The sequence below is a fragment of the Macrotis lagotis genome, chromosome 1 (genome assembly GCF_037893015.1).
Source record: "Macrotis lagotis isolate mMagLag1 chromosome 1, bilby.v1.9.chrom.fasta, whole genome shotgun sequence".
NCBI classification, from domain to species: domain Eukaryota; kingdom Metazoa; phylum Chordata; class Mammalia; order Peramelemorphia; family Peramelidae; genus Macrotis; species Macrotis lagotis.
Window position 1 is genome coordinate 850,953,120 of NC_133658.1, and position 22,501 is coordinate 850,975,620.

Consider the following 22,501-nt stretch of genomic DNA (forward strand, 5'->3'; position numbering starts at 1 on the left):
TGGCTTCTCTTGGACCACTCTGCCTGAGACTGAAAGCCAGCCGGTTGGCACTGTCTGCCTGGGAGCCACCGCCAGCTTCCTTTGGCACTTTATTGGCAAAGGCGATGACATTTATTTCAGTTAGGTGGGTGGAGCTGTTAGGCAAACTCCCTGCTCTCCCCATTCGCTGATGAATATTCATGTCTCAAGCAATCTGCATCAGCCAGACTTTCCCAGTATTTCTTTTTTTCCCCCTTCCTTTCCTTACTCCTTTTCTCTTTCTCCCTCCACCTCCCCCATCTTCAAAGGCTGAAGCTCAATCTAAGTTCAAGGCATAGACACTCACCTGTTTATAACTACCTTTCTATGAAGAGGCAGCCCAGGATAATGAGGAAAGCAGGAGGCAGAAGACCTGGATTTTCAAGCTAACCTCTCACTTGATAACCTCAGTTTCCTCTTGGATAAAATGGGAATAATAATACTTGCACTATCATCTCCCACTGCTGCCAAATCAATATTCCTAACATGGCAGATCTGACTCAAAAATCTTCCCTGACTCCCTATTTTCTCTAGGCTCAGATGCAAGCTCCTCAGTCTGGCACCACCCCCACCTCCACAATCTGAGCTCTCCACTGACCTTTCAAGTCTTATTTTATCTTGGATTCCCCTTCATCATCCCCTGTTCAATCCAGACTTGCCTTTTAGTTGTTCCTTGCCCATGATTTCATCTTCTGTTTCTGTGGCTTTGCATAGGCTTTCCCCATGTTTGGGATGCCCTCCTTACCTCTGCCTACATTTGGCCACCTTCTATTTAAGACCTTTCCTGATTCTCTGGTTATTAGCACTCTTTTTTCAAAATCACTGCCTTTTAAATGTATTCTTTATACTTATTATGAGTCTATCAGTTGAATTCCCAGCCTGGAGACTGTAAGCCCCTTGAGGGCAAGAGCTGTTATCTTTTTTCTTTTTTGTCTTTTCATAATACTTTTATAGAATTGGTGCTTAATGAATGTTTATTGAATTTAACTGGAAAGTGCAATAGAGATGTCAATGATGATGATGATGATGATGATGATGATTTATGTTGCCTTTAGAGACACAGGCCCTGGAGAAGAACTACTAGTGACTGGGAGGGGGCAGCTTGGAGGTAGTGTCTCTGAACGCTGGTGCAGGGAGGAGCTGAACATAAAGGCATGGTCTTGCCCATCTTCTTGACAAGAAAGGCAATGGACTGTAGTGGAAAAGGGGTTAGACCCAGGGTCAGGAGACCTTTGTCTGAATGCAGGCTGTGACTCTTAGAAGATGTGTTACCTTGGATAAGCTACTTGTAACCCTCTCTGAGATTTGTAAAGTGGAGTATAATACTTATTTGGCCCAGTTTGAAAGGGTTGTGTTGAAGAAATCCCTTTGTAAACTTAGAGCATCATAGAAGTGGGAAATATGATTCCTTTTTCCCCTTTCTTCTTAAAATTTTATTTATTTAAGACAATGGGGTTATGTGATTGCCCAAGGTCACACACTAAGGTAATTATTAAGGTTCTGAGGCCAGATTTGAACTCTGGTCCTGCTGACTTTGGGCTGGTGCTCTATCCATTATGCCACCTCACCTGGAAATATGATTTCTACTCTTGTGGCTTGGACCTGGGGTGCCCCTGAGCATCAGGGGTCCCATTGTGCTTGGCCTTCAAGACTGTTGGTGTAAGGTAAGGCCTGCTGCCCTTCTCTCAGGCTTGGGCACACACCTAATGGGATGCTATAGGGTCAGAGATTTGACCCTATTGACCTGAGCCCTCTTACAGTTATGGGGTCTTGATGCCTGGGTCTCATATAAGGCTCTCTCTCTCTCTCTCTCTCTCTCTCTCTCTCTAATTTTTTCAAGGCAATGGGGGCTAAGAGACTTACCCGAGGACACACAGCTAAGTAAGTATTAAGTGTTTGAGGCTGGATTTGAATTCAGTTTCTCCTGATTCTAGGACAGGGGCTCTATCCACTGTGCCACCTAGCTGCTCCCATATAGGGTTCTTCTTACACTAGCCACATGACCCTACCTGCTTCCTAAAAAGCCTGGTATCATGTCTGTACTCAACTGTTTCTGTTACTTCCCCATTAAAATGGGAGCTCTTTGAGGGCAGGGACTATGTTTTTGCCTTTCTATGTATTTTTGGTTCAGTGTCTTATACATAGTAAGTGCTTAATAATTAATTGACTGACTGGTGGGGTCTCTATGAAAGGAGAGCAGTATTGTATCCTTTCCTTTCCTTTTTTTTCTTCCCCAAAGGAGACAGCATGAGGGAGAAGGAAGTGTCCCAGAACAGCTACAACAGGTCTGGAGTTATTGCTAGAAAAACTGCTCCCATTATGTCTCTACCTAGAATACAACCTGTTTTTCAAGACCTGATTCAGAAACCCTTCTTTCATGAATTTTTCCTAATCTCCTTAATCTGTGCATTCTATCTCAGGCAGGGTCCTCTTAGTATAAAAAAATTTAACAACTGGCTTTCTGAAAACACATGCTTTGAAGTTTAATTTTCATTGCATATACTTTCTCCATTACTTTCTGAAGTCCAGGTCATCAATAAAACAGTAAATCAAACCTAGATTTGAAGCCATTGATTTCCAAATGGTTACACAGAAAATTTAACAATGGGCTTCTTGGAGATTGAGATGGTTCCAGCAAACCCTGACCTCAAATTCATTAAAACACTTTCTTTACTTAAGATACCCATGTGATGTTACAGTAGGTTATAGTCTTACATGTAGGTCATAGTTATTTGTCTTAGCAGCCCCATTAGAGTGGAAGCCTCTGGGAGGGCAGGGACTGTGTCTTCTAGACACTTTGCCTTTCTCCAGGGCTGAGTGCCAGCTATGCATTCAGTAGCAATTTAAGTGATGTTTATTTAAGTTGAATATGTGTCAGTCAGTGTGATTATGTGAGCCTGGACCTTTGCAAGTGTGAGTTTGTAGAGATGTGCAAGCTGGAGTGTGCCTCTCAAGATAATTCTGGAGGTCCAGATTGCCTGGGTGCAAGGCTTGGAAAGTGCAAGTGGCAAGTAGTGTAAGAAAGGGTAGGGTTGGGTGTTGGGGGGGTAGGTCTGTTCTTCTAGGTACAGGTAAATATGCCTCTGGGGGGGTGTCAGTTTGTGGTTAGGTTTCTGTGCTCATCCTCAGCTCCCACTCTTCCTCATCTTACTGAAAACTAATTTTCCTGCTCCCAAATGTTTGCAGATTGAGTCTGAGAACGTGAACAGAAGGTCTCTGAGCACAGAGCGTCCTGAAATCCCTTTTTGTTTCCCCTTCTTTCTGTCTCCATCAAAATAGCAGCTTCATCCTCCCTCCTTGATCAAACTTGACCTGTAATTAACCCGTTCTTCCTTCCCAGTGGCTCAGTGGAGCTGCCACCCTTGGCTGGCAGGGGAAGGTGCCCATAGCCTTACTGGCTCTGAGCCAGTCATCCCCATCATGGGGCAGCTCCCTGGCACTAGCCTTGCCAGAGCCTGCTGGGCAACAAACCCTCCTGATTTACAAATATGCAAATGGACAGGCTTTTCTTATATGCAAATGGGACATTACAGGCAGCTAATTAGGGTCAAAAGAATTATTCAGACCAATTAGTGAAACCAATCCCCTCTTGTTTGGAGTGGCCAAGCCTGTGTTCTGAGGTGCTAGAGATGCAACTGAAGCTGGGGATTGGCTCCCTCCTGTCTGACATCATCTCATCAACAGTCTACCTGGTGGCCTGGTAGCTGCCTTTCAATGGGAACTCATAGAGAACAGAATTGAAAGGGACTCAGAATGCAGAATGGTAGAATGGGAGGGCAACTTAGAACATTCAGAACATAGAATGTTAGAGCTGGAAGCAACCTTAGAACATAAAACATCAGAGCCAGAAGGAGTCTTAGAACATTTAGAACATAGAATGCTAGCACTACAAAGGACCTAAGAGCAAAGAATATAGAAGGTATATAAGGAGAGAAGGTATAAGGAGAGAGACTTTAGAACATAGAACATTAAAGCCAGAGGGAATCTTAGAACACAGAACACATAGAACATAGCACATCAGCACTGCAAAGGGCCTGAGAGCATATAATCTAGAATGTGTATAAAGGAGAGATCTGAGAAAAATCGTGTGATTGAATGAGAGGGCCATCAAACCCAATACTCTCTTTTTAACAGATGAGAAAATTGAGGCCCCCCAAAAGGAAGGGGAAACATTAGGTAGGGGTTCAGTCTTGGTGTCATCTTTGTTACCTCTCTTGAACTCACTCCATTCACCTTCTCTGTTGCTAAGTTGTCTTGACATTCTACCTTCTCTTGCATATGTCCCCTTTCATCACCTCACTCTAGGATTATTACAACAATCTGCTTGGTGGATGATCTGCTTGCCTCAAATGTCTTCCCATTTCAGTCCACTTCCACTCAGATATCAAAGTGATCCTTCTAATATGTTCTAATCCCAACTCAAAAAACATTGGTGGTTCCTTATTTCATCTAGGGTTAAATATTTTTATATTATTTATATATTATATATATTTATATTTTATTATATTATGTTTTAAATCCTTTGCATTTAAAAGTCCTTCACAGAACCTGCCCCCTTCCTATCTTAAAGTGTCCTACACTTTATTCCCCCTTCTTTGTTGGTGCCTCTCTTCTTGCTTTCCTCCATACTTGGGATGCTGAACTTCTTCACCTCTGTCTAACTTCTATGGTTTTTTCAAAACTCAGCTCAAATATTTGTGTTCTGCAAGAAGCCTTTGTCAGTCATCCTTCACTCTGAGTCCATTTACCTTCCATTTCCACTGTATCTGAACATATCTACTTGTTTGTATGTTGTCTCCTCCATTAGAATGGCAGCTCCCTGAGGGAAGGGACTTGGTTTTCGCCTTTCTTTGTATCTCGAGCACTTAATACACTGTCTGGTAAATAGAGCTTAATAAATGCCTGTTGATTAATTGTAAAAGAAAGATACTGGGCTAAGAATCCAAAGATCCTGATTTGAGATCTGGCTTTGATACTAGTATATGACCTTGGGTGAGTTTCCAAGCCCTCTGAGTTGCAGGCCCTCATATTTCATCTCCAGACTGCCTTTACTTTGCAGCAGGCTGAGGTTGATGGGCCTTTGGACCTTTAGTTCTGGTCACTCCCTGACCCTCCTAGTTATTACATCTGGAGGCTCCAACCAAGACCTTGCCTGGCTCTTTTGGGCCAAGTAGGCAGTCATATGGTCTTGCTTCTGTCCTGGTGGGAAAGGAAGGAGGAAAGTTAGGAGGGGCAGAGGGGAAGACCATGCATTTACAATGATGGTATAGATAATCAGTACTGGTCCCTAGTCACTTATTTTAGATCTTGGGCCTCAGCCCAGCCCAGTCTAAGGTCATTCCCATGATGCCCAGGACTAGACCAGAGTTGGGACCGCCCAGCTGGGGATGCTTAGCTTTCACTCCTATAGAAGGAATTTTTTGCTTTCTTCTTGACTCTGCTCACACCTTTGTCAGGCTGGTACAAGTCTCCAGCTGGCCCCAATCCACGTCTGGGTGTGAAAGTTGGCTGGGTCTGAGCTCACCAAGCCAGCAAAATCAGGAGAGCAGGCTAACACCAGCCTGAGGCTGGGGTCCTGGGCCAATGGGCGGGTATAGGCCTGCTGGTGGGGGAGCCCTGCTTGGGTGCAGGAGAGAAGCTGAGACTCATCTCTGTTCCTGGGTGTGGGTGCATGCCAGGGAAGAGGGAAGCCTTGACTGGACCGAGGGCAGGCAGTAGGAGGTATTCCAGCACCTGAACTCAGAGTCTGGCCAAGTCATCCAAGGCCCATGTGAGTGTGGGTGTGCAAGTTCTCTATGTGTGCAGTGTATGCATCTTATCTTCTACCCATGTATGAGTATGTATATTTCTTTTAATATACCAACACTATGCATAGAAACTTTCACACACTTCTGCAATGAACTAATAGATTACTATCTTGATTTTGCCATTTCCTAGATGAGTGACTTTGGGGCAATTCACTTATCCTCTCTTTACCCATTTGTAAATAGAGAAAATATCCTCTTCTAGTCCAACCTACAGACAAATCTCTCATTGCCTCATTGTCATTGTGTGGCCTATTGGGACAGCTTCATGATTAGACTCTTCTTTTTCCAATTACTCTCTTGCCTACTTGCTAAAATGATACCACAAAAACAGATCTGGCCAGGTTTTCTCCTATTCATTTCACGAATAGTGAATTTTCCATCACTATATGTTTTTTAAGTTGAATATTGTAGGAAATTTTTGGTTGGACTGGGCTGGACTAGATGAGCTGTGTAATTTTGTTACAGTGAGTTTTCAAGATCCTTTCTTTCTAGCTTTAAATTCTATGACCTTGGGGATTTTGTGGTTCTGTGACAATTTGTCCTATGGCTGCTTTCTTGGATTTATTTAAAGATTACTAGAACTAGGATGGATGCTAGACCATCCATTTTATTTCTCTCAAAAAAAAGAGGAGTAGTGAAGCTTTTTGTTCATATATTTATTTCCTAATATTCCCTTCCCACATTGAACTCTCTTTTGTAACAGGGCAGAATAAACCAAAAAATACATTCACTTAGGAACCTTATCTGACAGTGTATGCAACATTTTGTTTCCATAGCCTCTTACCTCTCCACTAATTAAGTAATTTTTTTTAATTGTCTAGGTTCAATTATGGTCATTTCCTTTAATCAGAGTTTGACCATCTTTTAGTCTTGTTTTCATCCACAATACTACAGTCATGTATATTCTTCTCTTGGTTCTACTGACTTCATTCTGCATCAGTTCATGAGTCATCTCATGCTTCTTCTATTTCTATATACTCATCTTTTCTTATGACAAAATAATCTTCCATTAAATTAAAATATTTATTCAGTCATTCCCTAATTGATGAACTTCCATTTTGTTTCCATTTTTCCCTACAAGAAAAAGTGCTGCTATGAATATTTTAGTGTATGTGGGGGTCTTTCTTTCTGACTTTGGACTTCCTTGGGGATTCTTTTATTTAACAGATGAGAAAGTAGAGCCCCAAAAGTCACAGATATGGGATTGGAAGTGAGACTAGGACCTTTAGTCCAGGACTCTGCCCCTTACTTCCCAATTTATAATAGCCCCAATCTTATGGATCTGGAGGACAACTGGATTTTGTCACAGAACTTCTAAAATCCAATATTTCCCAGTCTTCTTTTTTTGCCTGCCTCACCTGCCCAGGTAGGAGACTCCCATCACTGCCAGGTGTTAACTTCTGCTTGACTAACTCCCAGAGCTCTATCAATTAAAAATGAAGCTTTCACCATCCCATTTGAATAATCTCCCTCAGCAGCTGGGCACTGAAGCCTGTGACCTTTCCTCCTTCCTTTTCAAGAAGCTCCCTCCCAGCTGTGTTCCAGCAGCCAGGCAGATGCCTCTAGCAACTCCTGGGTTGTTGGACCTCCTGCAGAGCCATGGACCAGAGAGCTCATTTGGCATCTGAGCCTGGAGAAGGGAGAGAGTGACAGGAGTGGAGTGGGATGGGGAGAGGGAGGAAGGAACCACTCTTACCATTTGATTTGATGCTCCTTCATGCCTGGCCCAACATGATTGCATCTTTGGGAAGAGCTCTGCTCTGACCTGACTCATCTGTCTTTGGTACCTCTATGCTGGTCTGCAGACAAATGATGGTATGGGGACAATTTGTCTATGATGTCTTCCAACCTCGTGGGGACCTTACCTTTCAAAAAAGCTATCTGGTTCCAGGAGGATGCCTTCCCTGATACCTTTAGATGGAAAACATTTTATCCTTTTGTTACAAAACATTTTCTAGAACTTCTCGAGTGTGCTGATTGTGTTAGTATGTTACACCTATCTGTTTTGGTGCTTTGTCCTTTAATAACAACACCAAGGCCAACAATATCAACAGCAACAGTTACAATATTATCTCAATCCTCACAACAGCCCTAGGAGGCAGGGGCTATTATTTAGGCAGACAGAAATTAAGTGACTTGCCCAGGGTCACCCAGCTTTGTAAGTATTGGAGACCAGATTTGAACTTCTAGATTTGTTATCTCTTAAGGGACCTTTTTTCCTTATTTAAACTCACTTCAGTGTCCATCATGGGGATCATAGATTTAAATCTGGAAGAAACTTTAGAAATTGTCTGATTTGAATCTGGAGACCTGGGTTCAGGTCCTACTCTGTCACTTGATTTCTGTGTGACCTTGCACAAGTCACTTAACCTCTATTTCCCTCATTTGTAAATCTAAGAGTTTGAACAAGTTCTGTGGTTCCATCTAGATCTAGATAGAGGATTCTATGATTTGACAGAGGAAGAAACTGAGGCGTCAGAGAGTATAAGTGATTTGTCCAAAGTCACATAAGCAGTAAGAAGCAGAGAGCTTGGATTTTTGTCTATATTGTCTGAACTGACAGTCATGTTTGTTTTATTAAACTATATTAGACATAATGTTTCTTAGTTTTTGTTATTCAGTTCCTTCTCACCACAATACCAAATGGTGAGGACCCCTCTCTCTGAGCATTCCCTTATTTCTTCTTCTTGAGTAAATTTCCCTAAGGTGAGCTTTCCTTTATCCACCCCTGCCATCCCAATCAAAAGTTACCTGTTCTAGCACTTAGCCCAATATCTAGATCATAGTGGACACTTAAAAACTAGTTGATTGACTGTCTCAATCTTTTCATGCCCTGCCTGATTATCTACTCTGATAAAATATTTTTGTAATCCCATAGGATCATAGATTTGCAGAGTTGGAAGGGATCTGAGGATATCTAGCCCAATTTTTCAATTAAGCATGAATCTCACATCCTCGTCTGTCTCTACTTGAGAATGTTCAGTGATGGGAAGCTCACTTTGTCCTGAGGCAGTCAACTCAATTGGTAAGTAACTTTGATGGTTGGGAATATCTTTCTTACAATAGGTCTAAATTTGTCTATATAGAACTCCCAATCCCCCTATAGATTCCACTGGGGGGATGAAATAAATCCATTTTTCCTTTTCAGTTCTTTTTTTTTGTTTGTTTGTTTTTTAGGTTTTTGCAAGGCAAATGGGGTTAAGTGGCTTGCCCAAGGCCACACAGCTAGGTAATTATTAAGTGTCTGAGACCAGATTTGAACCCAGGTACTCCTGACTCCAAGGCCAATGCTTTATCCACTACGCCACCTAGCCGCCCCCCTCCTTTTCAGTTCTAATCAAATCCAATGACCTTTCCTTGGAGCCTTCTGAGGGTTTGGATCATGGAGCTTCACCATTACCAGGGCTCCTTCAATATGGCAGCACCTATATCTTCCAGTGATTTTGACTGAATTTTGACTTTGATTATTACAGGCATTGGCTTTATTTGGCTCTTCCATTGAGGAGAGGACAGGAGTGTCCCCCACCTAGGGATGACCCCGAGGCAAGTCATTCAATGGTACTTCCCATTTCCCCACAGGATTCTTGGCACCTACCCCAGCTTCTCAGAAAATCCCACATAATTAAGCCTTGCCTGAAAGAAATCAGTCTGTGGGCAAAAAGTATTAATGGAAATGGACTCAAGAGGAAAAATTCACATTGACCCCTGGTACTTTAACATGTAGCTCTTTGTTAGGTGGGTAAGAGGTGATTTGGAGGCAATGGCATTTGAAAACAAGAGCAGTCATCATATAGAGAGAATCCCTTTACTAGTCTGCCAATGAATCAGCATTTATTAAGCATTAAGACATTGGGTTAAGAGCTGGGGAAACAAAAAGGGCCTAATACTGGCTGGAGTGGCACATACCTATGTTCTTGATCCTGGGAGAGACTGACCCTGGGTTGGTGGAGTGCATGAATTTTGAAATTCTGAGATGTAGCATCAAATGAAACTAGCAGGGAGAATTCCTGAGAGTAGGGGACCGCTGGGCTGCTGGACAGAGGCAGGAGAGAGAGAGAGAGAGAGAGAGAGAGAGAGAGAGAGAGAGAGAGAGAGAGAGAGAGAGAGACAGAGAGACAGAGAGACAGAGAGACAGAGAGAGACAGAGAGAGACAGAGAGAGACAGAGAAACACAGAGAGAAGAAATGGAAAGATACAGAAAAGCACACACAGATACAGAGAGACAGGGAATGAGAGAAAAGGGAGAGAAGAGGAAAGAGACAGCAAGAAGACAGAGACAGACAGACACATAGAAACAAGAGACAGAAACAGGCAAACAGACAATGTGAGATATAATGTCAGGGTTATGAGACCTGCATTCAAGTTTCCTTTGACATTACAAAGATACCTGTGACAGGCTGTCCACCTGTCCATCCCTCTCTGGCCACATGACCACCCATCTCCTTGGTGATGTCTGACTGCCCCTCATGTTCTTTGGAGTCCCTAGTTGATTTCTATGGTGTAGTCAGTCTGCTCACACCATGTATCTCTTCATTGCCCCATATGATATTCATTTTTCATTCTTCAGAGTCAATTGTGTTCTCTGTCTCACTATCTTATAGCAACATCCGTAGAATGTTAATATTGATAGGATGAGACTGTTTTTATGGGAAACTTGGGGAGTTAATAAAGGCACTTTACAATTTCCCTAAGGAAATTCAGCCTGCTCTCCTTTTTCTGGACCCTGCTCGTGCTGTCCATCTACATTGTCTAGGCCAGACACATCTACTGTTGGACAAATTCTATAGGGTCCTCATCCAGACACATAGATTCACCCACCACTTTCCTGTGTGGATGATCAGGTCAAATTCCTTTGGGCCTTTACAGGGTTTTCCCAGGAAGCTCTTGCAACAACATCCAATCAGCACATCTATCTGCAAATTAGCTTCTGGAAGACCTCCCCAACTACAGGAAACCCATCTTCAGTCTGGATCCTGAACTCAGTCACACTCATCATAGTGTCTAGTACCTTTGGGGACCATCTATTTCCCTATTTGATGTTTCATCAGGTGTTTTATTATCAGAAGGGCATTGCATGAGCTGACTTAGTGGATAGAGGGCTTGATTCAAGACAAGAATCCTGTCTTAGACATTTGACTCACCCTGGGCAAGTCACTAGACCTCTCAACCTCAGTTTCCCAATCTGCAAAATGGGGATATTAATATGCTCTGCCTTGTGGGGTTGTAAGGACCAAATAAGATAATACATGTAAAATGTTTTGCAAACTTTAAAGTTCTATGCAAATAGAGCTATTATTATTCTGTTGTTAACATCTTTCAAAGAATCTTGAATGATTTTGATGTATGTATGGGAGACACCTTATTGTAAGAGAGCTGTGAAGTGGTAATTTGCTCTACTGAATCATGTCCTTTTTTTTTTTTTTAATAATCAACAAACAACAAGCACATGGGGATCTTCTGTTGTCTCCATCTTTTAATTAATTGAGAAATGGTAAAGATGGAGTCCATGGTTGAATATCACTTTTGCAATCCTGCTTGATCTTTAATAATATGCCTTCAGTTTGTGAATAGATAACTCTCATAAAGAGTTTGTATAATATGGATAGTGGGCTACATAAATGTGAGCTATTATTATGTGAACCCTGAGGACCTTGTTTTCCATTCTGAAGCTCAGAAATGGTCAGACAATCTACAAAACCAGGAAAGTTTATTTGATTATTTGGAAAGAGAGGAAGCGGAAACTCAAGATATTTGCAAGACAAACCCTTGGATATTACAGTGGCTCCTGTCTCTGGGGCCACAAATTTGCCTCCTTTGTAGAATGCAAGCTTCCTGAGGTTAAGGTCCATTTCATTTCTCTCTTTGGAGTCTTAGTTTTTAGTTCATGTACAGTTATATGGCACAGTGGATAGAGCACTGGGCCTGGAGTCAGGAAGACCTGAATTCAAATTCAGCCTCAGAAATATATTAGATATAAGACCTTGGACAAGTCACTTAACTTCTGTTTTCCTCACTTTCCTTATATATAGGATGGAGATAATAATTGAGTTTGTCTTTTTCTTCTCTCATTCACATTTCTGTGTTCACATTAGACCTCAACCAATAATTGTTCATTGATTGACTAAAAAGGCACTGTGCTTAGAGTCAAAAGTCCTGGGTTTGAATCTCAGCTCTTTACTCTGATTAACTTTGTGATCTGGGAGCAGTCCTTCCCCTCTCTGCCTGTTTCTGTCTCTGTCTCTCTCCTGTGTCTCTGCATATGCTACCCTCTGTCTCTATGTGTCTGTCTCTGTTACTTTCTGTCTGTCTCTCCGTTTTTGTCTCTGTTTCTAGTTCTTGGTTCCCTTTCACTTTTCTTCCCCATTTTATAGGGAAATAAATAACATCTGCATTATTATAATTATTACTGGAAATAATAATATCTGCATTATCTACCTCACAGGGCTGTTAGAAGGAAGTTCAATTCATTAAGCATTTTTAAGTCCCAAGTGGGTCCTGGCTCCTAGGGATATAATGAAGCAAAGAATGGTCTCTGTCCTCAAAAAGCATATTTTATTAGGGGATACAATATATAAATAGATGAGTGTGTGTAAGATAAATTGAGTATGGGGAAAGGGTATAAACAACTTGGTGGATCAGGTCAGTCCTTGTGAAGTAGATGGCACCTAAACCTTGAAGGAAATGAAGGTTTCTGAGATTCAGTTGTTAAGAGAAAATGCAGGGGGGCAGCTAGGTGGTGCAGTGGATAGAGCACCAGCCCCGGAGTCAGGAGGACCTGAGTTCAAATCCAGTCTCAGACACTTAATAATGACCTAGCTGTGTGGCCTTGGGCAAGCCACTTAACCCCATTTGCCTTGCAAAAACCTAAAAAAACCAACCCCCCCCCCCCAAAGAACTATGAGTATTGTTGAATGTGGTTAAACAGTTCTTGGGGGTCCAAAGGTATATTTCCCCAAGCTCCAAACTTGTAAACCAGAAGACCTGATTTTGAATTTTGATTCTCTTACCAACTGGCAGTGTGACCTTGGGCAAATGCCTTACCTCTCTGAGCTTCTATATTCTTAGCTATATAATTAGAGGCCTGTACTAGAAAATTATTTTTTTTCCTTTGTGTGTGTGTGTGTGTGTGTGTGTGTGTGTGTGTGTCTCATGAACACTTTTGACAGTCTGGTGAAGTCTAAGGGCTTTTAAAAATAATTTTTGAATAATTGGAGGAAATGCAAAATTTCATTTAGTTAGTAAAAAGAAAGATACTGTTTTTCCCCAGTCCAAGTTTCCAGACGTGATGAAATTTGTCCACAAATTCTAGGTGAACTTCTCAATTCCATGATCTTGAAGGACCCCCTAACATTCTTGTTCCTAGTTGTGTTTTTCATTCTCACTGCCCCTTCTTCACAAGAACCCAAGATTTCTTCCCTCTCAGCATGGAGGGCAGCAGGAATAGGAGGAGACACCTTCCCTGAGGTGACTGGAGAAGTCTGACAGTTGGGAATGTGGGGGGGAGGCTGAGGGCTGGGGTGGTAATAGTGAGGGGAGCAGGAAGCTGTGTTGGAGAGGCGGTATCTGCGGGGTGTGATCCCAGAAGGAATCTGGCAAGACAGCCAGGAGAGGTGGGCTGGTGACAGCTCATGTTCCAGAGACAATGGTAAATAGTGCGCCTGAACGGTCTCCTCCTCAGCGGGGGTGAGGAGCCAGTGCGGAAAGAGGTGAGGAGGGCATAGGAATCCTGGGAAGATGCTTTGTTCTTCCAGAACCTGGAGCAGGGAATCTTAGAGCTGGGAGACATCTCTGAGGTCCATCCTTAGACCCTACACAGCTATCCTCTCTAAAGGATTCCTTAGGGAGCTTAAGAGAGAGGTAAGAAAGGATGAAGTGAAAAAGAAGAACGTTGGAGCTGAATGGATCATTCAGTCACTATTTGCATATCTCTAGTGATGAGGAACTCACTACCTTATGAAGCAGTCAATTCTACCATTGGACAACTCTGACTTTTAGAACTGAAAATCATAGAATTTGAGAATTAAAAAGGACCTTAGCAGTCAACTAGTTTAATCTATAAATAAGTCACTTTTATACCATATATAACAAATGATCATCCAACCTCTTCTTGAAGACCTCAAGACCTTAAAGTGGCTCTTCCTTCTAGTAAGCTAAGGGTTGCCTTCCTTTGCCTTCTGTCCTTTCCCCATTCCCCATTCTCTCTCTTTTTTTTTTGGCTTTTTGCAAGGCGAATGGGGTTAAGTGGCTTGCCCAAGGCCACACAGCTAGGTAATTATTTTGTCTGAGACTGCATTCCCCATTCTCTTAAAGATTAGAGTGCTATTGACTTCTCTATGGCACTGGCCCTGGAGTCAGGAGGACCTAGACATATATCTAATAAATACAGATAGATATCAAATCTATCATCTCCAAGTTCTCTGTCTGGAATTTAAAGCCCTTTGCAATCTGGCTCTTCTTCATCTTCCTACACCTGAGACCCAAAGGCAGGTAGATGGTGCAGTACATTGAGAACTGGTCTTAGAGCCATATCTAGTCCCTGAACCCAAATGGCTCCTTAGGACAAAGTGAGGCTGGTGACTTAGCACAGTACCACTTCACTGAAATCTGATTCATGAACTTGTCATGGCATCACTTCTCTTGATGTCATGGTCTTCTTTGAGAACAAAGGACAAAGAGCAGCAACAATACTTGATAACTCCTAAATAATCTAGTCTTCTTGATTCATCTCCTGACTGGTTTGCTGCAAGCTGTCCTCCACACCTAGAACATTCTACCCTCTCACCTCTTCCAAGGCTTCTTTCAAGGCTCAGCTCAAATACCACCATCTTTAGGTCACTTTTCCCAACCCTCCCCCCCCCCCACTAGTGCCTCATTCTTTCATATTATCTTCACCAATACTGCATATATGTTGTATGTATCTAGTCATTTACATATTACCTCCCTTTGCCTTGGAATATAAGCTCCCTAAGGGCAAGGACTTTTTTTTCTTTTTTTGCTTTAAATGTATCCCCAACACTCAGCATAGTATCTGCAGCATAGTAAAAATGTAGGAAGTAAACCTGAGTTCAAATTTGACCTTAACACTCACTAGCTGGGTAACCCTGACCAAGACACATAACCCCTCTCTGCCTCAGTTTCCTCGACCATAAAATGGAAATCTCCCAGATTTGTTGTGAGGATCAAATGAGATAATACTTGTCAAATGATTAGTGCAGTGCCTAACCAAATAGACACTTTCAGAATGCTAGTTCCTTTACCCTTCCAAGACAAAACTAAGATTCATGGGAAGGAAGGAAGGTCACATAGTAGCTGCCTTAACATAGTTAAACTGCTAAGTGAATCCATGGTGGGAAAGGAAGCATGGTCTCCTGGAAAGAAGTCTAAATCAGCCTAGATTTGTTTTGTGACACACTCTAGATATGTAATTTGGGACAAGTCACTTCTCTGAATACCAGTTTCCCCATCTGAAAAATGGGGATACACATATTCTCAATAGCTTGACCAGTTAAATTTTCAATTATTTCTTTTGCAAATTGGGGCAAATAATAATGCATTAAATAACTATCTTTCAGACTTCTGGTGTGGGAAAAACATATTAGCAATGTCACAAATTTACAAATGTAAGGAAAAATGTTATTTTCTTTTGCAGATGAAACATCTCCAGTTCCTTCAAGAAACCTTCATATTGCCTGGACTTTAGTTCTCATCTTTGCAAAGCACTACAGATGCAAAGAACGACAAAGAAAGAATACTTTGGTTTTTAGGAGCTCACAGTCTAATGGTCCCTGTCTCTGGGACAACCTATTCCACTGAGGCCACTTGAGTTTCCAGAGTACTTACCCAGGTGGACTCTTCGAACTGGGCCCCAGTTACAAGACAGCAATAAACAGACCCAGACTCATCGAGTCAGAGGAGACATTCATCTGCTTGCCTTGTTTTTTGTCTCAGAATCTCAAGCCCCCTTGGGGGACTGAGGGAGGAATACACTTCTCCCTCATCTTTTCTACTCTCCTTTCTCTTTTCTTTTCTTACTTTGTTTTCTCCTTCTAGAGCTAGTGTGGGGGTATTTGGGGTTTTATCCTAGGGTGCCCACATTCAAGTGGGATATGATTCCTTCCCATACAGTTGTCTAATATATAACCCACCATCCCCTCATCTCAACTCAGCCAGTTCCTAGGATACTGCCTAACTTGATGTTCCCCTTTCTCTTCACCTTCTCTGTTACCAGGATTTGGGGGATAGTTTGATCCTGGGGAATTAAAGGGTCCACCCTCTGGAGGATGAGTAGCCTCCTCTTTCAGTACAAATGCACTTGAATGGACTGTTCTCTTTTTTTGCCCTTAACCACTGGTCCCCTGTTCCCCAGCTTTGCCATCAACAGAATTTGCCATGCCTATGCATTATAAGAATTCTTCATTTCAGTACCATTCTTTTTTCCCTTTTCTCCTCAGTTTTTATCTCCTCTCTCTCTTCTCTTTCTTCCTTCCATCTCTCTATATAGGGGTTACCTTGTTGCTTTCCTTGGTGTTGTCTTTTATCTTCTGGCTGACCAGAAACCCTTCAAAACCCCACCCAGAGCTGCCTTGATTGAAGCAAGTATACAATAAGAAGTCGATCCAGACTTAGGATCCATCTCTTCTGCTTCCCATTCCTCTTTTAATGGAGGAGGGAATTGAGACTCAGAAAGTAGAAGTGATGGAATAACATCTTTAACAAATTCAATGATTCTAAGATGAAATACAACATGAGGGAATTAGATTAGATATAAAGTACTATCTGGCAGTTAGGTGGTACTTGGACCTGGAGGGCTGGACCTGGAGTCAGGAACTCATTTTAGTTGAGTTCAAATCTGGTCTCAGAGTAGCTATGTGATGCTGGACAAGTCTCCTAACCATGTTTGCCTCAGTTTCATCATCTATAAAATGAGCTGGAGAAGAAAATGGCAAACCACTCTGGTCTCTTTGCCAAGAAAACCTGACTGAAATAATCAAACAACAATTTTGAAGATAGGAGACTGTGTGTTCGGTCTTGGAACAAATCATGGGATCATAACTTTAAAGCTAGAAGGAACTTCACTTTACAGATGAAAAAATAGTTTAGAAAGGGACTTGACTAAGGTCACTTAGTAACTAGCAGAGCCAGGTTATGAGACCTATTCTTCTGACTTCGAATCAAATATTCTATCTGCTTTATTAGGCTATGTCCCCAGTTTTCTTTCTTCTCATTTTTCTTGTGGTCTCCCAAAGAACAAGGCTCCAAAAATCTAGATACAATTATTTCCAATGATCAGGGCAGGTAGAAGGTGGTTGTATTCCCTAGGCTAAGAGAAAGGACTGGATGAAGAAGAGTTAAGAAAGGATTGGAAGTCACAGAATGGGTTGTTCCTCCCTTCAAACATTTTCAGATCTAAAAATGGATCCCTTTATAATGATTCTAATAACACTTAATTTTCTGGATGGAGAATTATGCTGTTTAAAGACAAATATTGCACTTTCTGAGACTTGGGAGGCAGTGGTATGGGCTGCGATGGCCGGTGAGGCTGAGTGCTTCCCTGGCTGGTTGCCATGCCCTGACTGACAGCTGATAATTATCTGCCTTTTAATGTCTCCTCATGTTCTTCTCTGTTTTCTCTTCCTCTTCCTGTGCCTCCCTCCCTCCTTTCCTCTCAGACTTGAGCTTTCCCATTTCAACAACACGCTCTTCTCCTCTCCTCACTTGTGAAGCACGTTTAGAAATAAAAGTGAAGGAGAAAGAGCAATGGTTTGGATCCAGAAGAGCTGGGTTTTAATCTTGCCTTTGCCATTCACTTCTTGGGTGACCCTAGGCCATTTGTTTCACTTCTCTGGGTCTCTGTTTTCATAAAATATGTGAATTATACCAGATGACCTTCTATCTTGGGATTCTATGATTCTATTAATCTTATATTAGATGGTGGTAATTAATAATAATAATAATAATAATAATAAAATAAAAAATACCTTTTGTGGTTGTTCAGATGTTTCTCAGTCATATCTGACTCTTTCTGACTTCATTTAGGATTTTCTTGGCAAAGAGACCGGAGTGGTTTGCTATTTCCTTCTCCAGTTCATTTGACATATGAGGAAACTGAGGCAAATGAGGTGACCAAATTTGAACTCAATAAGATGAGTTATCCTGACATCAACTCAACACTCTATTCATTGGACTGCCTAGCAGTTTAATAATGATAATAATAGCGAATATTTATTATATTTATACATGAATTTGGAGATATATTTATATATTATATTATACATGTTATATACATATATGAATACATCTATATGAATATATGTATTATATAACAGGCACTGTGCTAAGCACTTTAGTAATATTCTTTCATTTAATCCTCACCACGAATGAAGGAGGGAGGCACCATTATTAGGCCCATTTTATAGAAGAAGAAACTGAGGTAATTAGAACTAAGAAAACAAAAAAAAAAGGATTTGATGGATTCAGAGAGAGCAGGAAGCAGTCCTGGTGGAGGAGAAGAGGAGCATCATACAATGCTAGAGGCCAAATCTGAACTCAGATTTCCCTGACTCCAGGTGAAACGCTTTTTCTTTTTAAGGCCTCTTCTAGCTCTACATTCTGATTCTTATTTAATTCAATTCAATCCAACATGCATTCGCTGCTGTGAGTCCAGCATTGGCCTGGACTTTTTTTTTTTTTTTTTGCAAGGCAAATGGGGTTAAGTGGCTTGCCCAAGGCCACACAGCTAGGTAGGCCTGGACTTTTAAGGAACTAAATTCTATTGGTTGCAAATAACATGTACATGGGCAAGGAAACACAAAATCGACATGGAGTAAATACAAGATAATTTTTGTGGATGGGGTCAGGGTAATATTAATGTTTGGAAAGATCAGAAAGACCTCAGATAGGAGGAAATATTTGAGTGTGGCCTTGGATGGCTGTTATCAGCCCAAGACAGATTTGGTTAATTCTAGAGGAGGATCTTTAGATGCCAACATGTAAACTCCTAGATTCTGATCAATCGATCAATCAATAAACTATTGAGCATTTATTACTCACCTACTATTTGTTAGATACTTTGATGTCGGAAAGCAGAAATACATTCAGGTGGGAAAATAAAAGAAGAGGGTCCAGGATGGAATAATGTTGGGGTACATTCACATGGAAACTGATATTGAAAAGAGAACTCTGAGAACAATGGGATCTTATAGCTCGGTTAATTGAAAATTTTAATTTTGCAAGTGGGGAAACTGAGGCTTGAGGGAATGACTTAATGGTGGTCATCCAATGAGTCATTGATAGAGTCTCACCATCCGTCTCTCTCCCTACTCTTTGCCTCTGCCTGGTAGTCCTCTTTTCCTCCACCGGGATTGTTTCCTGCTCTCTCTGAATTTATCAGCCTCATTTTTTTCTATTTCCTTAGCGACAGCTTTGAAGTGAAAATTCTTAATCACAACATTTTATAGTTTTTTTAAAAGGATTTTCCTACACATACTAAGGTCTGTTACTCACACTAATCTTGTGAGAATCAAGAATATTGTTCCCATATCTCAGATGGAGAAACTGAGTCCCAGAGATAGGAAGTAACTGTAGTAAAGGTTACTTAGATGAAGGGTGTCAAATATGTAGCCCGCTACACTCTTGAGTGTGAGTAAATGAGATTAAAATGTAATTTGCAACATGTTTAATTAAACAAATAAGAATACAATAAAACAGACAATGCTGATGTGTTTTTCTGTTAACATATACTGGTAAGGATTCTTATGTGCAATTTTGTGACCTCCATTTCTATTTGAGTTTGACATTTTTGACCTAGATTACTAAAGGGAACAAATGAGAATGGAACCCACACCCCTTTGTAGTACAATATAATTGGATAAATAGAGACTTTTGGAGAACTGAATAGGAGCCTCAACCTGAAGGAGTAAACTAAAATTCCATTCAATTCAATGCAGCAAGCATTCATTTGTTAGGGGGAGTCCGAGCAGGTGAGAAGGGGTTAACAGTCACTGGCTTTCCTCGATCTCTCCCTCCCTCCCCCCATTTAGCCATACCTATTACAAGGGCATTGTCTTTTTCCTGTTAGTCTTCCTTATTAGATAACTACTAAGGCATTGGAGGGGACCTTGGAATTATATTTGCAGAAATGAGTCCTGCCAGAATATTCTGGGAGCTATTTCCCATCAGAGGTCACTGACTCTGGCTACCCGAGCAGCTACAATTATTATCTGGACTTCTTTAAGACACAAATAGATCAATAGACAATACTCAACCATAAACCTTCCCTTCTTCCCCTTTCACTCACCACCAGCCCCAGGAAATTTTGGGGAACAGCAGCACAGAAGACAAGCCCTGCCTCTCTGGAACCAGAGCTTGAGTATTTGATCCCAGAAATCAGTGGAAAGAATATCAGCATTGGAGCTAATATTCTGGCATTAAATCTTGACTTTTCTGCTTCCTACTTAGATGACCTTTGATAGATATGAGTCTCAGTAAAATAAAGATATTAGCCTTTGATTTATGATTTTCGGAAACATAATAACTGTTTCAATATAACTGGTTTCCTTTGTAATTGTATTTTATTTTACACATTGAAAAGCATTCTTTTGAAAAGGGGTCCATATGTTTCATCAAGCTGCCAGAGGACGTCATGACACACAAAACAGTTAAGAACCCTTGGGCTAGATGGGCTCTACACTTTGAGATCCTATAAAATACAGTCCCATCTGAGGGCAGGGGTGAGATTGAGCATTTTAAGGGCAGGCAGAGTTTTTTTGTGGAGGTGAGTCCTACCTGAACTCGTCATTCAGGTGTTGAGAGACATCACTTTGCACAATCTTTGCAGAGTCCTAGAGAGATGAAATATCTGGACCAAAGTCACAAAATGAGTTAATGTCAGAGTCTGGGCTAGACCACAGGTTTTCTGGTTTCCATCCTAGGTCCCCGGCTGCTCATTGCTACTTACAAAGCAAAATGGTGCCCAGTTTCAGGAAGGGTAGGGATCTGGGTAGAATGACTTTTTGGACTGGCTTTGACAAACACATCATGCTTCCCACCTAAAACTACTCTGGACCCCAAGGAAGCCAAGCCTATTAGCATTCTCTAGCCATCGCTGGGGGAGTGTGAATTTGACTAGTTTTGCATTTCTTCCTGGATGCTGTTAGACAACTCCTAATTCTTGGGGGAGTGTTGGGGACGATAAAATGTCCCTGCGCCTCTCCACCGAAATAACATTAGCGAAATATCAAGTCCTTTATGATGTCATGAGGGATTCCTTAATGCGGTTGAAGTCTCCTAATGACATCATAAAACACGCTGGTGGCATCAGGAAGCATCCGTGGGTCATCAATCAGCCCTCTGGCTGGCCTCCCCACTGGGGCCCCCGGCCCCCCCGGCGCTGTGCTGTGCCCGGGGTTTATGAGCAGGCCCCGTGCTGGCTTCTCAGGCAGGGAAGACGAACAGCCCAGCAAATGTCAGGGAGAATGTGTCAATCACTACCTGAAAGGTTCAGAACACCAGAGGGAAATCCTCTTCCACTCCCCCACCCCTACCTCCCCGCCTCCCTGGCCCCCACCTTGTGACAGCAGCTACATGAAGCTGCCAATGTGGAGAGGGCCTGCCGAGGACTGGCAGCAAGGACAAAGGCAGGCTATTTTTTTTTAGCATGGGAAAGGACCTTAGAACCCAGAATATTAGAGCTGGGAGGGTCTTTAGAACTCTAAATGTCAGAGCTGGGAGGACTCAGAAGTATTGTCAAAGCTGGGAAGGTCCTTAGAACTCATATTGTCAGATCTGGAGGTCAGAGCTGGAAGGACTTTTAGAACCCAGAATTCTAGAGCTGGGAGAGCCTTTAACGCCCATATTATCAGAATGGGGGGACCTTTAGAACCCAGAATATAAGAGCTAGGAGGGCCCTTAGAACTCAGATTGTCAGAGTTGGGAGAAACCTTAGAACATGGAATATCAGATCTGGGAGGGCCCTTAGAACCCAGAATGTCAGAACTGGGGGGGATTAGACCCCCGAATATCAGAGCTAGGAGGGTCTTTAGAACTCAGATTGTCAGAGCTGGGAGGGATCTTTGAACATGGAATGTCAGAGTTAGAAAGAACCTTAGCTAAGGAACCTTAGATGGTGGGACTGTTAGACATAAAATACTGTAATAATAACAACAGCTAGCATTCATATAAGATTTTAAGATTTGCAAGCATTTTATAATATCATCTCATTTGATCCTCACAAAAATTCTGGGAGTCGCTGCTATAACAACCTTCATTTTACAGATGAAGCAGACAGAGGTTCAGCATCTTGTCCAGGGTCACACGGCTAGTGAGGGACTAAGCTCAAGTTTTCCTGCCTCCAAGTCCAAGATTCTATCCACTGAGCCACCCAGAATATAGAGAAGGTACTTTAGAGATCATGTGTCCTTATTTTATTGTTTTATGGGTTGAAGAAATTGTGGCCCAGAAAATATAATGGTTTTCCTATGTTCTCACAGTTAAGATTCAGATCTGAATTTGAAATCTAGACTCTCAAATCCTAATTTAGGGACCATTCTATTACTGACCCCTCTGTTCTCAAGTTCCTTTTGATATCAAGGTTGGCTTCTAGATATGAGGAGGAGGAGGAGGAGGAGGCCATCTGCCTGGGTTCCCTCATTTGATCTGCCTGTCCCTATCAACTGCCA

The 22,501-nt window shown here is 41.9% G+C and overlaps 1 long non-coding RNA gene across 3 annotated transcripts in view; it reads left to right on the forward strand.

Annotated features, from left to right (window-relative positions):
* Positions 1-17,750, forward strand: part of LOC141490796 (uncharacterized) — a 41,344-nt gene extending 23,594 nt beyond the window's left edge. For all 3 annotated transcript variants that reach the window (XR_012469351.1, XR_012469344.1, XR_012469350.1), the window contains 2 exons: positions 8,704-8,850; positions 15,475-17,750. This is a non-coding gene — a long non-coding RNA (uncharacterized LOC141490796). The remainder of the gene's footprint in view (positions 1-8,703; positions 8,851-15,474) is intronic.
* Positions 17,751-22,501: the final 4,751 nt, after the last annotated feature.